Source organism: Neopelma chrysocephalum, unplaced genomic scaffold (genome assembly GCF_003984885.1).
Source record: "Neopelma chrysocephalum unplaced genomic scaffold, ASM398488v2 Primary Assembly neopelma1_42, whole genome shotgun sequence".
In the NCBI taxonomy this organism is placed as follows: Eukaryota; Metazoa; Chordata; class Aves; order Passeriformes; family Pipridae; genus Neopelma; species Neopelma chrysocephalum.
The window spans coordinates 5288633-5305115 of record NW_020897700.1 but is presented as its reverse complement, the minus strand read 5'-3'; positions in this window follow the sequence as shown (position 1 = coordinate 5305115).

Here is a 16483-nt window from a genome sequence, read left to right as displayed (position 1 = left end):
AGCATTGCCTATGCTGCTCTACCAAAAAACTAACACTCCTTCTTGGAGGTGTATAGCCAAAGGGAGGAATATGTCTGTTTAAGATTTGTTACTAGAAAAAACAAAATGTTTACTATGTAGTTTTTATCATGTGGACAAAGTAGAGATGATTTGGTCCTTAATGAAGATCTACACTGTAAAGCAATGAGATTCTACATTGACCTTTTTTTAGTCAAACCATTACAAAAGTGCTTTTTAAAATAAAAGTGTTTCTGTCTCATTACAAGCATCTACACCAAGGTAGATTTAGTGTGTGTGGCTTTGGAACTTGCAGAAGAACCAATGTCCCACAACCCTGATTTTAGTCACTGCAATACAAAATTTACAGTTCCTGCCTCCTGGTCTCCTTTCTCTAGAGCTCTCGGGTGGTATAAAAAGTGGATGTGTCTGCCTGCCAGGTGGAGCCCACTAGTGTGCATGTGTGAAAAACTACTATAAAAGAAGTGGTGAGAACATGAAGTGTATGGTTTATGAAGATTTTAATACTTGTTTTATTCTTTTGTTGGATAAAGTTTATAACTGTGTTCCATAGCCAGGCTGCAGCATTGATGTTTTTGTTTTGTTGGGTTTTGTACTTTTGTTTTGCTCTGGTATTTTTTTAATCAAAAACTTTGGGATAGACTGTCACTGTGACTGAGTACTTTTAAAAAAAAAATAATGATATCAGGCATAACAGAATCCCCTCCCCCCCCTTTTTTCCCCTTAGACTGTGTACTTGTCTGACAAAGAGGAAAATTGAAAGATGAAGCTAAAAGTAATGTTAAAAGAGAAGCACATAGAGTATATGGTAATTAAATTTCAGTTGGATCTTGAGGGCAGAGAAGAGTGTTTTGTGTGTGTTGGGTTCTATACTTCAACACACATGCTCCACCATTGCAATTGTTTAAATCTTGTAGAAAGGATTTAACAAATGGGAAACTAAAAACATTATCACTTCCTCTCCCTTTAGTCCTAGAAGGGTAAAGTAAATAACAAAAAAAATTGATGCTTTATTTTGTCTGTTTATATGAATAAAACAGACAAACAAAAAGTTAATGATTATTTCAGTTGTTCCAAATGTTCAAGTACACAGACAACATTTATAAGTTGTTCCTGCTTTACATTTGAGCTTTGATTGAATTTAACCTTGTTAAAAGGAACAGAAGGGGAAAAATATCCTCAAACCAACTCCTCTCATAGCTTGATTTCTTCACTCCCCATTCCCCCTTGCCTGTAATGCTGCTGTTCAGGCTGTGTTTTAAGCTTGAACCTGCAGAGTTGCCATACAAACTTAGTGTTTGCCAATGGTTACCACAGAGTGGTATCTCGGATAGCTTCTGAGTTTTCCTATGCTTATCTCAAACACCTCTCAGCATGAGTAAATTATAACTTTTAATGGTGCAACTAGACTTCAACTTGAAAGATAAAGCTGGCAGTTTATGTAGAAGTTGCTTAATGGTTTTTGTGTTTTCTGATTGGCTCAGGGCATTTTGCATGATCAAATAGGACAATCTCAGTAGAAATAATTTGCAGAGTTTTGCAGAGGCATGAGATGTATTTTAGCTGAGCTTTATTATCCAGCTGAGAAAAAAAGAACAGCTCTTTTTATTTGAATCTGGTCATCTGTTTGAACATGATCTCCTTTTATTATCTGCTGCCGTTCTCATGGGGACATTTAATTTATTAATGAAATTAAGTGTTTTCATTATCTTCTCATTTTCATATGGAAAATGTTTGTTTTACTGAAAATTGAATTTCCTGCTCATGGAATAGATCGAGGAAGGCTGTGTAATGTGCTTTTGAAGGGAAATGTTAAGTATATAAATCTGGAAAAAGCTTAAGCCTTCCTATTCCTCTTTGATTTCAGACAGGGACTCTTTTAGATTGCAGTAAGGTTCATGCTGTTATTCTCATTTCAGTTTTGTGGCTACTGTGGCAGTTTGAGCTACCACAGAAATCCAAAATCCAATTTCCAGACTTCCCCCACCCCTTACCACAATTTTACTTCATCACCAAAGAGAAAACTTTCAGGCCAGAGGCTTCTATAGGGAAAGGGGGAAGTATATATACATTTTATTTACACAAATAAATACTATACGAGTCAGCTTATCAACATAGGCATCCTGGAATGTTGATTCCTCCTCCGAGTTTTCGGCTGTCCGCCATTTAGATCACAGCAAAGACATCCTCTGGGCCTTACTCTGGTCCGTCTCCAATTTCGCCTGGGTTAACTCCCTGGCACCGAGCTGTACTCAGCCCGTCCACTTAGCTCTGCTTCAATGCTGAGCTTTCCCTCCCCTCTCTGATTGTGAGAGGGAAAACAGCTCTGTTCTCTCTCTCTCTCTCTCTCTCTCTCTCTCTCTCTCTCTTTCTCCAGCTTACCAGCTGTTTGTGAGTCTCGTGCCTCACAAACATACACTCACTCCAATGTTGCCTCCAACCCTGGCTTAGGCAGAATTGGGGGGCCGCAGGGCTCCACTTCCCCCCCAGAGGGGGGAAGAAGGAAGCCCTGCCACCCCTTGGCCTTCTACACCCACGCACAGCAGCAGACACAGACCGATTGCCAACAATTTCTGGTGGTTGTGTATATATGATTTTTCAACAGGAGTGAACAAGATGAGTGGTGATTGGCCCTCCAGGGAACATTGCCCTCGCACCCAATCACCTCTGAGCCCCCCGGCTCCCAGGGGGGCAATCTCAACCCGTGACAGCTACGTATTTTTAATTTTTTGGTAGCCTGAAACAAAAGTCAAATGCTTCTTCATTTTGGTAAAGTTTTTCTTGAGATTTCAGAGGTAAAATGTAAGGCAGATTTCTAAGCATAACATATGCATCCTTGATACTGTCATGCAATTAAGACACTTTAAAATTGCTAAATGGTTTTACATTGTATAAAATGTTATGCTCTTACACTTTCATTTTCTGTCATGGTACACCAAAGGTGGCTAACTGAAGGTTCTTAGTAAGCAGATATATAGTGGTTTAGGATAAAGTATGTTTCCTAGCCAATGCAGCCTCTTTCTGGGATGCAATAACTCTCATGAATTTTAAGAGGAAGTTTGTAACAATATTCTTAAACTGTCGGTTTTCTTAGATTTTCTGACTCTGGTCTTTGCATAATGTTTTACTCTAAAGCTGTACAGAGATTACCGTGATCTGATTCTTAAGGACTTCAGCTTAGGTCTGTGTCTAATTTCAGATCAGTTTGGGCTATGCTCCTGGCAAGGGGATCTTCACTGAATAGGCCAGACCGTGTCACTTTCCAAACAGGAGGGATTGCAGGATATTTTCTTGAAGAACCTTTCCATTTGTGATCAACTGTGTCCTCTGATTTACTCTCATTACCAGGAAACAAAGATGGTAGAGAGCAACTTTATCTTGAAGGATTTTCTTAACCTGGGAGTAGTTCTCTGGTCATTGGTGGGCTTAATATAGATTCTGGCATGGCAAGGAGTCTATAATATTGATAGATAATTTTGGTTATATGTTATGGCTTATTGGTTATTTCTGTCTTAGCAAGTGTAGCAGCTGCTTGACACAAATATTAGAAAAGCTCCTTCTAGAAATGGAGGCCCAGAGCTGAATTGGGTTTATTGACATAATTTTGCTTTGCTTCTGCCATGTGCAGACTTCTTTTTAGAAAAAACTGTGCTTTCATTTCAGTAGCAACTGGTCTTTGTTTCTTTACTAGAACAGATGAAAATATTCAAAGTATCTTAGTAAATTGATTAAAACAAATAGTGTCTTTTATTTCCTGGTGATAAATTGTGATCTAAATTAAGATCACAATTAAAATACATAATTAGTGCAACAATTAAAATTGAGAGCAACAGATGGCTTATTACTTAAAGTCCTGTTTCACAAATCAGACTGTGAGTGTTAAAAGGCACTAATTGCCACACTTTAATGTTATTTGGCTGCAAAATCTGTTTAAAGTCACAGTCTTGTTAACAGTATTCATGGTTATGAATTAAAACAAAGCAGGAAAGAAATGCATATTTTTTAAATACATATGCAATTGCTTCCTGTAGTCTAAACACCACACAGACCATAGAATTATATGGTCTGAAGTGGGGCTGGTACATCATGTCTTCTCCAGTATTCCACAATCTCCTTCACTTATGAAATGCAGTTCTACCGAATTGCCTGACAAAATAGTCCTGGGATTGAGTGGACAGATGGCACAAGTAACAGAATGAGTGGTGGTATTGCAGTGATGTGGTTGATCCACCGGCCACTGATCACCTCTCTTCTGAGATACACCATCTGCATCATGGCCAAGTGTGACTGGGATATAGAAGACCCTAATATGCTTCCCTGCTCCAAAATAAAGTCATACATCCTTCCAATGAAGTGGCACTGCTGACTTTTAAGTGTGGGTATGTGTATCTTAAGGCTTGCATGAGAACTTCAGTTGTAGATGGAAAAAGATGTCCTGATTTAGATGATATTTATTTTCTAACCAATTTATATTGGATATTTTTTGTCCAAACTATAATACATAACTGTAAGGATATTTTGTCAGTGGGGATATATTTTTTCTTAAGTTTTGTCAATTTTTATGATCAAATGTTGTTAAAATTTATGTTTTCCCCTCCAACTTCTTTGTGTCCTAACAATATTCTTTACAGGAGCATAAAAATTGTAAAACAGCAGTATTTACTCTCACAGCAGGAGTTAGGGGCCAGAGAGAAAACATAAAATGAAATTATGATTGCATAATTGTTAAAAATAAGAAAAATAAATATTTTTCTGACTATTTTGATTTTTAAATTAGCCTATTTGTCTGTGTGATTACAGAAACTGGACATAAGAAACAATTTTTTTGTGTTCATAGCCATTAAAAAGAATTTTGCAGAGTGCTCAGTAGGCGAAGAGACATCTAAAGTTCCTACAGGGAGAAAAAAACTTTTCTCTTTGTAGATAAACCCAGAATTAATTTCACACTATCCCTTCTGTTTTTATCCTCAGAGGATTGTATATAAGAAACAAAAGGCAGAACCTGGTCACAAGATCTTTCTTCTTTTCTCTCCCCTTCTGATTTTGGTGTCCAGCTGCTCTGCATTTTGGAAAAGTGAAAGATGTGCTATCTTGAAACATGAGCTAGTTTTGGCCTGGAATTTTCTCAGCCGGGTCTGTCCACAAGGAATCGAACTGTCAGTAACTGAACTGCAGTTCAAACGCTACACATTTTACTATTACTTTTATTACAGCCAAGAGAGGTATTGCTGTGCTTGCTCTTAGCTGTAGTTCTTAAAGCAGTAAATGGAAAATCAAGGGGTACTATTTAATCTTTTCTTCATGCTTACTTGCTAAAGGTGTCTGAGAATGCTCAAGTGAAGCATCTATGGGGCTGGCCAAGCCAGAGTCAGGAGAGGTCTTCGACTTGACATGTGCAAGATGCTGGGGAACAGGCTGCTTGGTGCTGGTGTTGACAGCAGCAATGCGCCTGTTCTCTACACCAGTCCAAGGAAGACCAATCTGCCTATTACTGCTGCCTCTGGGAGAAGGGTAAGGAAAGTAGATCAGTGATCATTTCTCAGGAAACTTTTAATCCCCTGTGCTGGCTGCTGTTGTTCTGAGTCCTCCTCATCCCTCTCTAGTAGTGATAGCAGCAGCAAGACTGGTCTCCTGACTCTTGGCTTTTCTTCTTCTTCTCGTAGTTTCAGCCTCTTATTCCTGGAGTAACATGATTATGTTGTAAATAAGTCTTGCCAACTTTGGCTCAAGGTTTCTTGAGTTTTAACTGCAGGTTTTCATTGGACTTTCAGTGTGTAGGAAGAAATTTTTTTCCTGCTTGCCTCACTTTCTCTATTGTATAAGATAATATTGACTACCTGTACTCACTTTGCTGTGGGTCTGTGTAAAGTATTTTATGTGCCTTAATGGAAACACTGAAACTTAGATCTCATTTAAGCATTGAAATGATTTGCTTTAAAAAAGACCCCTACCAATAAGGCAAGCATTGGTCACATACTGAAAAAATCTGTGTTTAAAATGGAATAAAATATTCTGTTCTGACATTGGTGAAGAAACATTTTTATTATTCCCGTGCGTTTCTACAAAACCTCATATTGCAAAACAATGTCAGCAGGTGTTTTATTGGTAGAGGATCATACAGATGAAACCACAGACTTTGTTTTTTTGCAGGTTAGAAGCATATGGTGAATTTAATTTAAATCCTATGGAAGTTTAGTTGCATATGGAGCTTGGCTTGATTTACAGGATGTATTCTGTAGTCATTTTACAAAACTTGTACTCATTTTTCGTGGGTAATGACCATATGTTTCTCCTGCATTTTGAGACTATGTGGCCTCCATCTGGTGGCTAATTGAACACCTGAAATTTCTTGTTACTTGAAAATTAATGATTCTTTGTAGACTAATCAATGTCTGATGGATAGAATGTGGGTTCAAATAAAGAGGAGAATGGCTTTTCAGTAAATGACTTACTATTTATGTGACTGTTCCATAGGAGGGACACAAATGCATGAGTGAATTCTTGCTGTTTAACTGATTTTTCAAGTGAAGTTAAGAGTGACATGGTGTTTGATAACAATAAAAGCATGCACAAATAATAAAAAAGTGAAATGCATATTGAAAGAATATCCTATAGATTTAGAGAAATATTCTGATTGCAGATGAAAAAATAATCTTTCATCAGTCCAGGTTATATAAACTGAAGGATGGTGTTAGATTTGGCCGGTTGTGGAATATGAACGTTTATGGAATTTCAGTCAGTAAATGAAAATGGATATTCCTATTTCTAATTTTGATCTTTTGTTCTCAAGTTTCAACTCAGTCTGACAGTAAAGCAGGAGTTAAATTTATTAACCTTCTTTATAATATGTTCAAAAGTGAATGATCTGTACTGATTTTATAGATTATATCAAAAGCCTGAGTAACTGTTTCTTTAAATGTATGTCTTACAGGAAAGCAGTAGGGAAACTAGATGTCTGCTACTGTGCTGTCTTTAAGCTGTAGAGTTCTGCATAAATCCTCAGATCAGTCAAAATCAGAAGCAGAAATTGATACATATAAATAATCCTCACTCAAATAGTAATACAGTGAAAATGACAAATTTCCTCTAAAATTTTAGTTAAGGGTTTTTTTGTTTTGTTTTGGCTTGTTTTTTTTTAAAATAATATAATTTTTTTTGTCATGGTTATTCAATATTTTATGAGAGGTCAGTTTTCATGTCCTTCAACTGTATTTTACAAAGGAACAAGAAAAGAAACTCAATATAAGATAATTTAAAAGTTTATTAGCAAAATCAGTAATGAAAAATAATAGCCAAGATATAATGTAGACATTCATTAAAGTGTAAAATATTAAATAAGTATAAAATAGACATTTGTTTTACAGTCTGGAGGTGTTTGTAGCTTTCAGGTGCTAGCCATCACCACATTATAGTTGTCAGCCTGATCTCGATTATGAGGAATATGCAAACCATTACAAAAAAGATCTTGTCAGTGTTTGTTAGCACAGCTGTCTCAGCAATACAGGAAAGAAAAGTGAAACTGAAGTCAGTACAGAGGAGGACACAATCATCAACTTCAGGTAACATTTACTGGAAATGTTCTGAGTGATCTATTTTACAGAGCAGCTTGTACCTTTGTCAGAAGTTTTCTGTTGCCAGGAATTTTTCTTTCACCAGCTAGCAGGAACAAGGCTTTATTTTACAGGTGTAATCTGTTGTCCAGGGCTGTACAGTTACTGCATGTGTTTTGTGTTAACTTCTGACGAGGAATGGAGATTGATCTCCTTCCAGTGGCCTAAGACTATAGCCTGCTTTATGGACAGTGTTCTTAATGAGATGGAAGGCTCTCTGAGGATGGTTCCTGTAGGGTTTTGGTTTTTTGGGGTTGAGGGCAAGAGGAGTTGTCTAAGAAAATAATTCAACTCAGAAACTAGAGATTTTTCTAGTCTCTCCTATTTCACTTGAAACAAAAAATTACTTTTAGAACAAAGTGAAAGCATGGGGGAATGACCATAATAGTCTGGTTACATCACTCACCTGGGTGGTAAGATACCCGCATTCTTTACTCAGAAGGATATTTATGGATATCTCTACAGCTTTGAATGATTTTAGGAAAGTTAATGCAGGATAATCTAAAGGAGCTGTGCTAAAATATTATTTTGGAGACTGGTGGCTAATATAAAATTATGTCTTTGCATATTTTAAAAGAATTTAATTTTTAGTCTGAAAAATAACTGATTGTGATGAGAATAATTTCTAAGAGTATTTTCCTTTTGGTTTTATCCTAACTAATTTTTATTATTTTTCAATTTGGATACCAAACTTTTAAGGTTTATACGCATGTATTGTTAACTGTGAACAGATATTTCTGTAAACAAGGTACAGTCCACAGTGGGTCTCTGTAGCAGAGGTACTCAAGGGACACATTCTTAAAGTGACAAATTCTGTATCTGTAAGGGCAAGTCTGAACCTATCAACAGAGGTGAGCTGCAAGAAGATGCCTAATGACATTAGAAGACTAATATATCTCACATACATGTATGGCCCCAAGAGATCAATTATTTATCAGCTTTGCCTTGCAAGTCTATTAGCGTGGCCATTGGACTGAGAGACAGCATTTCTGTCTTTTATCCCAGATGCATTACTGTTATCAACTTGACATTGAAGGCTTAAAAGTAAACCAACAGGTATCTTTAGAGTTTTTGTGCCCTTTGATGTGTTCAGCATCTCAACACTTCAAGTAGGCTTCTAGAAGTATTTAACAGTGAGTTAATTTGTATTCATACAGGCAAGCTGGTAATTGCAAACTTTTTTAGTAAAAAGATGTAGAATAGTGTTACTTTGATACAGGAATGGCAGCATGCATCAGAAGTCACGGATGGTTTATTCAGGTGTCTCCATGTAAGAATGCATGCATTTGTCCTCATTCAGCCTTCCCTCTGTCCCCCTTCTCTCAAATGGTTTTGAGAGCATGTATTATGCAACTGATTTGATTTTAGTCTTCTAAATGTCAACTATTGCTATAGAGATTCAATGAGACTTGAGAAAATATGGGACAACTCTAATGCAAATAATTCAATAAATAATAATAATAATAATGGCCCATCTTCGCGAACGAAGATTTGGGGAAAGGTCTTTTACCTTTCCAGCCTGCGCAATGGATTTTTTAGGTGAGACACAGCCTGCACTGAACTGAGCCCACCCTTTAATCCTAAGGTTCATCTGCTGGGGCCAAGCAAGCTTGGACAATGGCAGTGAGGTCCTCAGGATGTAGGTTTGTTTAGAGTGTCCTTCTCATAGATGGATGGCCACACAGGGCTAACGACCTCCATCAGGCCAGGAGACCGGGATTTGAACCCGTGGTCGCAGCAGTGAAAGTCCTGCACGCTAACCACTAGGCCACCAGGGGTCTCAATAATGGCCAGTCTTCGCGAACGAAGATTTGGGGAAAGGTCTTTTACCTTTCCAGCCTGCGCAATGGATTTTTTAGGTGAGACACAGCCTGCACTGAACTGAGCCCACCCTTTAATCCTAAGGTTCATCTGCCGGGGCCAAGCAAGCTTGGACAATGGCAGTGAGGTCCTCAGGACGTAGGTTTGTTTAGAGTGACCTTCTCATAGATGGATGGCCTCACAGGGCTAACGGGCTCCTTCTGCCCGGGGACACTGGGATTCGAACCTGGGTCGCAGCGGTGAGAGTCCCGCATGCTAACCACTAGGCCACCAGGGGTCCCTAATTCAATAAACTGAATACCTTATTTACATAGATGTCTTCTTCAGTCTTGGGTATAATAGGTCAGGCTCATTACTACATCCCCGAGTGGATGCTTAAAGAAAAAAAACCCAAAAGCTGACAAACCATTGAAATGGAATGGAAAACAGTTAATTTTGGATCTCTCCTTTCTGTAGTTCTTTAGCATAGTTAATGCTTTCTGAATACTAAAATTGTCCCTACTGAGAGTCAAATTGGTGGTAAATGTAGAACACATGATGTATTTTATTTCTTGTTTTCCGTCTTTATTGCATGCAATCACAAAACTGCATCAGATAAACCTGGCTTTATTACTGCACAGCAACAAAGGCACTAGTGGAAAATGTAAGTGAGAGGAAGTGTTTCATATACCCTGTTTATGAAGATGTATTTCACAATCATGGTTCTTAAATATTAAAAAATTAGTTTTTACATAATAAGGAAATAGGCACTTGAAAAGTGCATAAAACCACTGCAAATCAGCTATACTTAATTTAAGTATATCTGTCATGAAAACAGTGTCAATTTGTGCTGCTCCCCCAATGCTCAAATGAACCAGAGAATTTTTAAAGCCTTTTTGAAAGTGATGTAACTACCAGACACTTAACACTTTTTTTGGTGTCTAACTTGAACGCTCTCATAGAGCTGGTTTTGACAAGGTTGCTCAGCATTTTCTGAAGGCAAGATCCACTTAGACACTCTCAAAATGCTCACTGAATTGCTCAAAATGACTAGTCAGTTCTTAAATGTAATGGCCTTGGCCTTGCACTTTAATTGAAGTTAGGCCAAATACCAGTAGGAAGTGAATGAAGTTTTTCTGAACAAAGTATTTTGACTGATTTGCCAATTCGTCCTCCAGTCTATCAGAGGATAATGCTGTAAAACTATTGAAGCTTGAGGCTTTTTCATCTGGAAGTAGGCTTGAGTATTTAAAGCAAACATCATGCACTTCATGCATGGTAGGAAAAAATTCCATTAAAGAAGATTCAAGAAGCCTAGGAGAAGAATGAAATAAGAAAAAGAACTCAAATTTCTACTCAAATGTAGAGCACAGCAGAGAGGTGCTTAGCAACAGTTATCAAAAAAGCTTTCTGTTTTAAGTAGTCAGTGCAATGGGTGTTTCTAAGACTTCTCTTGGGAGAGAGGGGAAAAAATGAACCCAAAACATGAAAAAAACAAACCCCAAACACCAGGAGTGTAAATATCTTACAAGAGGTGAAAACCTGACACTGCTATGACTTCTCAGCTGAATGTAATTCTGAGAAAATTGATCTTCTTTAGCTCTTCTATCTTTCATGATGCTTACAGTAGCAGGAAAAAAAGAAAAGAGTTAAAAAAGTTACTAAGTATTAAAAATGCAGACTCCAGATGAATGTGGATAATAGTAGCATCAGATGTTTTGTTTCTGATCAACAGTCAGTTCTGATCTCTGTATTCTTTACTGCCTGTAGCTTTTACAGGTAATTTACACTTTAATTGTTCTGATCTTTAAATGGGACACACTAGCACTTTTCACATGAACAGCTGAAAAGGACTGTTAGAGGATAGATTTTTGTAAGAGTTACTTTACAGTTCCTTTTTTGTCTACTTAGCTGAACAGTGTTCAGTACTTTATGTTCCTGTCTTATGAGGCTGCATTTTGGAGGGTATTTTCCTTTCTCTTATTTCATTTCCTCTCATTCCCATCTTTTCCACTTAAATTACATTCTTGTTTCTGTTTTCCCATTGAAAAATAAGTTTTTAAAAATCAGACTTTTGCAAAGTCTGATCTCACTTTGCAAACCTTAAGCTTGCAATTAATGATCTGGACTTGTACAGATTAATTTAAGTAGACTGTATGAAATGTAACTGTAAATTGTATTCTGAATGCAGTGTATTGTGCTGGGTCATATGAGATGTTAGATGTAGTTGGAGCAGTATCTACTCATGTAGGCATCCAGGTTTGATTACTGAAATCTGTTTTAAAAACTGTATGTGTCATAAATTCTCTGCTGGTTTGAAAAAACCCAGCCATTTTGCTTGGTAGGACAGGGTTTTGTGAGCCACCTACATAGGTGTTCCTTTGCCCACCTTGTTCTCTCCACTGGATGGTTCTTCTTCTGGGCTTTTCAAGCGTTTCCTGAGGGTAATCTCCAGCTGGGTCAGGTGCAGATTCTTCTTCAGTAACTGTGACAGCCCTGGAGAACAGTGCTCCTCGGGAATGATATCCGCAGCTGTCAGAGTGTAAGAGGAAGGAGTTGTTGCAGACATTATATTTCTCTACTGGATTTTTCTAATGGATGAAATAAAAGGAACTGTTTCTTCTACCTGCTCCACAAAAATCTCAAGACCTCTTTGACTCCAGCTACTGTGTTCTGATTGCTATGTAACACTTTCTTTCTGACTTTATTCTCACGCTTTCAAGAGTTTTTGTGAAACATAAATTGCTAGTTTTACTCCTGTGGTATTTATACGAGTGTATACATATTTTTCTTAGGCTCCTTGGCTTGAGAATAAATAACAATAATTACATTATAGGCATGTTGTATTTGTCTCTCATCAGCACCAAGTTTCTTAGTGTACAGATCTAATAAATTTTAAAAGCAAACTTGAATATATTAAGGCAAACAAACTTCTCTACTCACGAATAGCAACCTTGTGTTGTGAAACAAAAAGTTTCAAGAATGAGGTAACTGATTTTTAATCATTCTGTGTTTTTCTTACATTTTAATTGCATAATGACACCACATATGTATTGGCAGAGGCATTACCACTATAAAATGGAAGCAAGTACGGAGGACTATACTTTATAAAATTGTTAACTGCTGAATCTTTTATGGGAATACCAGAATGCAGATACAGAATAGCCTGTGAGAATTATGGAACAGAGGACTCTACAACAGCTCAGAGATTAGGAGGAGGTGGCAGCCAGATCTTTCCACACAATATTAGCCAAAACTGGCATATTTCAGTATGCGCATGCACTGATATAATCACAACTGCAATAAAAAAAGGTTGCATGGACAAGAGGAAAGGTGTGAGACGAAGTGCACTCCTAGAGCACTTTTAAAGCACTTGAGTAAAGTGACATACACACTCTTTGCTGGGTTAAAAACTGACTAGACTGCCAGACCCAGAGAGTGGTGGTGAATAGTGCTACACCCAGACGGTGGCATAGGTGTTCCTGATTGAGGGACTCGAGTGCACCCTCAGTAAATTCGCAGATGAAAGTTGGGCAGGAGTGTTGATCTGCTGGAGGGTAGGAAGGCTCTGCAAAGCAATCTGAACAGGCTGGATCGATGGACCAAGTCCACTGGTATGAGGTTCAGTATGGTGAAGTGCTGGGTCCAGCACTTGGGTCATGACAACCCCAGGCTGCGGAGCAGAGTGCCTGGAAAGCTGTCCAGCAGAAAAGGATCCAGGGGTGCTGGTCAACATCCAGCTGAACATGAGCTGACAGTGCGCCCAGGTGCTCAAGAAGACCAATGGGAAGTGATAATCCCTCTGTACTCAGCGCTGGTGAGGCTGCACCTCACATCCTATGTCCAGTTCTGGGCCTCACACTTCCAGAAAGATATTGAGGTGCTTGTTCAGAGAAGAACAAAGGAATTGGTGAAGGTCTAGAGGGTAAATCAGATGAGGAGCCACTTAGGGAGCTGTGTTTGCTTAGCCAGGAGAAAAGGAGACTGAGGTTATCACTCTCTACAACTACCTGAAAGCAAGGTAGAGTTCCATCTCTTCTCCCAGGCAATTAGTGATAGGACAAGAAGAAATGGCCTCAGGCTACAACAGGGGAGATTCAGGTTGGACATCAGGAAGAATTTCTCCACTGTAAGGGTGGTTAAGCATCAGAAGGGGCTGGAGGTGGTAGAGTCACCATCCTTGGAAATGTTCAAGACATGACCGGATGTGGCACTTAGTGCTATGGCTTAGTTAATATGGTGGAGTTCAGTCAAAGGTTGGACTCGATGATCTTTTTCAACCTTAATGATTACATGATTCTGAAGAAATAATGCAGATTTCATGGTGAAATTTCTTACACTTTTAACAAACCAATCTTGAAAACACATAGCAGTCCCACTGAATGTTTGTAGATCAGAGCACCACAGGACTAAACTTTAATTATGAAATATGTGAAAGTTTGAATTGTCACATAATTGTGCAGCATTACTGGAATATATTTAAATATTCTGAGTTATGCCAGCTAAAGAATCTACCAGCATTCCAGAATATCAAGAGAAAATTTTCTTTACAGCATGGAGAGGATATTGTATGAAGAATTACTTTTTTCCAGGTAACATGTAGTAGGAGATAAATTACACTGGGACATTTGATATTTTTTGATGTTTGATATTTTTCTTAAAGGATATAAATATCCATTTATGCACAGTTAAATGTTCTTATTGTTGAAGTGCATGAATTATCTCTTCTGTATGCAAAGATGGGAAGAACAACTTTACATACTGAAATATTTTATTTTTGGAGGGATGTAGGTGAGAGAGGTGAGGATATGTCATTTTAGAATTTTTAGATCTCTAGATGTCACTGGTATGTTACAGCATGGGTGGAAGAATGAACCCATTGTGTATATTTGCTTTGCTGTCTCAGCATTCTGTAAAAGTTAATAATTCAGTGTATCTGACAAGTAGAAGGCACTCTCTTCAGACCCCACTGTGATTTAGACTTCAGATACAATCCAGAGTCTTAATTTTTGTGTTAGAAGAAAAGTAGGATTCTTGGCATTTTGGCTGCTCTCAGGTTTAATACTTGTTCAATATTGTATTTGCTCTTGGGATTGGCTTATGATTACAGCCAGGGAAATAAGTCATTCTTTCTCTCAGTACACACCACACTAGGGGTGCTTCTACCCTGACGACCAAGAGGTATGCTTTCCCCCCCTCCTCTCTCTTGAAAGTGTCATTCTTGGAGCACTATTAGTTGCTATCTTTCTTGCTTCTGAAAAATGTGTGAGTCTTCTGTTGTCCATAACTCTGAGACAAAAATACCAAACCTGAAATCATCCCAAACTTATTGTTGATAGGGAATTTTTTGAATAATTTGATGAAGTCCACATACAAAATTCTGTTTCCTCTTCTTTTTATTGTATCTGATTTTGACCAAAGCAGCTGTCACAAAGTGGGAATGGGAGAAAAACAGGACAATTTAAGTAGCGTTTTAAAGAAAATAGCATAAATTAAGACAATAGGATGCTGAGAGGATTTTTTTGAAACAATCGTATAGGTAAGGTCTTCAAAAAGCATGCCAGTTGTCAATTTTCATTATATTGTATGATAATTTTAATATTACTGTAAGTGAAAAGTTCTTGATTGCAGTCTATTTCCATTACATCTTTCAAATCTGCACTCAGTGTACTGTAGTGTGGTCAAAGTGAAATAAAAAATATTGCCAAATTGTTATAATACATATGATTGTATTTAGATGTTTCAGATTATGCTTTCATAATGGTTCTCATTCATAATGGTTTAAAAGAGCTATAAGTCATTTCAAAGATATTATATAGAGTGATTAGAGGTACAAATAAATTTCACGTTAATTCGCATCGACATGAGTTAAAGACAAAGTTTCAGAGCAGGAATACAGAATAATTTGTTGGTTCTTTGGGGTTTTTTTATGTTCAATCAGTTTGAGGATAATTAATTGAGAGGGATATAGTTACTCATATCAACTAGAGAAAAAAATACTAAAGATATATAACATGTTTAATGTAGAGTAACCTTAAGATTTCTGTGTTTTTTTATTTTTTTTAAGGCAAAGTCTTTAACTCTTGGGTTAGGAACCAAGTAGTAATGCATCATATCCTTAATGAATACTGTTAGGTATGTTAAAAAGCTCTCAAATGCTTGGTTTGTTTCAGGATTGCCCAAACCACATATGTACCCTGCCTGAGACCTTGATCTAAGTGGTATGACAAGTTTTCTCAAACATGACTGTTGAGTGGTGTCATTGGATATTAAAAACATGTTTCCTCTTCGATGCTCTGACTCCAGCTTTGGAATCTATGCATGTCAGAACTCATTTTATTCTGTTCCCACTGTCAGTAATGATGTCTTAAGGTCCATCTGGTTTTTTGATTTTCCTAATTTTTATAAGCTTTATAAGTAGTTATATAGTAGAAGTAGATTTAGAAGCAGCAGCACTTATTCCCTTACCATTAGCATAGTAACTATAACCCTCTTACCCTGATTCCCCACATCAATATCCCCTGAATTCCAGTAGAAATGTTTAGTCTCTCTTTAAGATAGGCCTCTTCTGTTTGAGGACATCTAATCCTGGCCTGAAGTTCAAAAATACAGTCAAGAACTGGGTGAATATATGCCCCTTGTACTCCGAAGAAGATGATGATTGATGAAAAGAGGGTCTTGAAAAGCCCCTAGCCCCAATTCCCAAGGGGCGGACCGAGGGTGGATCAGGGCAAAAGCCACAGGGTGGGAAAACTTTGGATTGGACAGGCAGTATTATAAATTGTAACATCTGAGGCACGGGGGGTATGCGCGCATCTTGTAATCTTATGCCTAGGCACAAATTAAAAACCCTTTCCTTATCTCACCTCCAAAACTAATTTGCCTCAGAGTTTTTTTCTCCCTGAGTTTTCTTTTAGGCAACAGTAATAACTGGGCATGCTGTGTGTAGTGCAGGATGAGTAGGTAGGGAAATGAAAGTGGGAGTGAGGAAACTAGTGCTATATTGTCTCTGAAATTTCCCTGTCCTGTATGAAATTTGAGCCAATGTAAATATT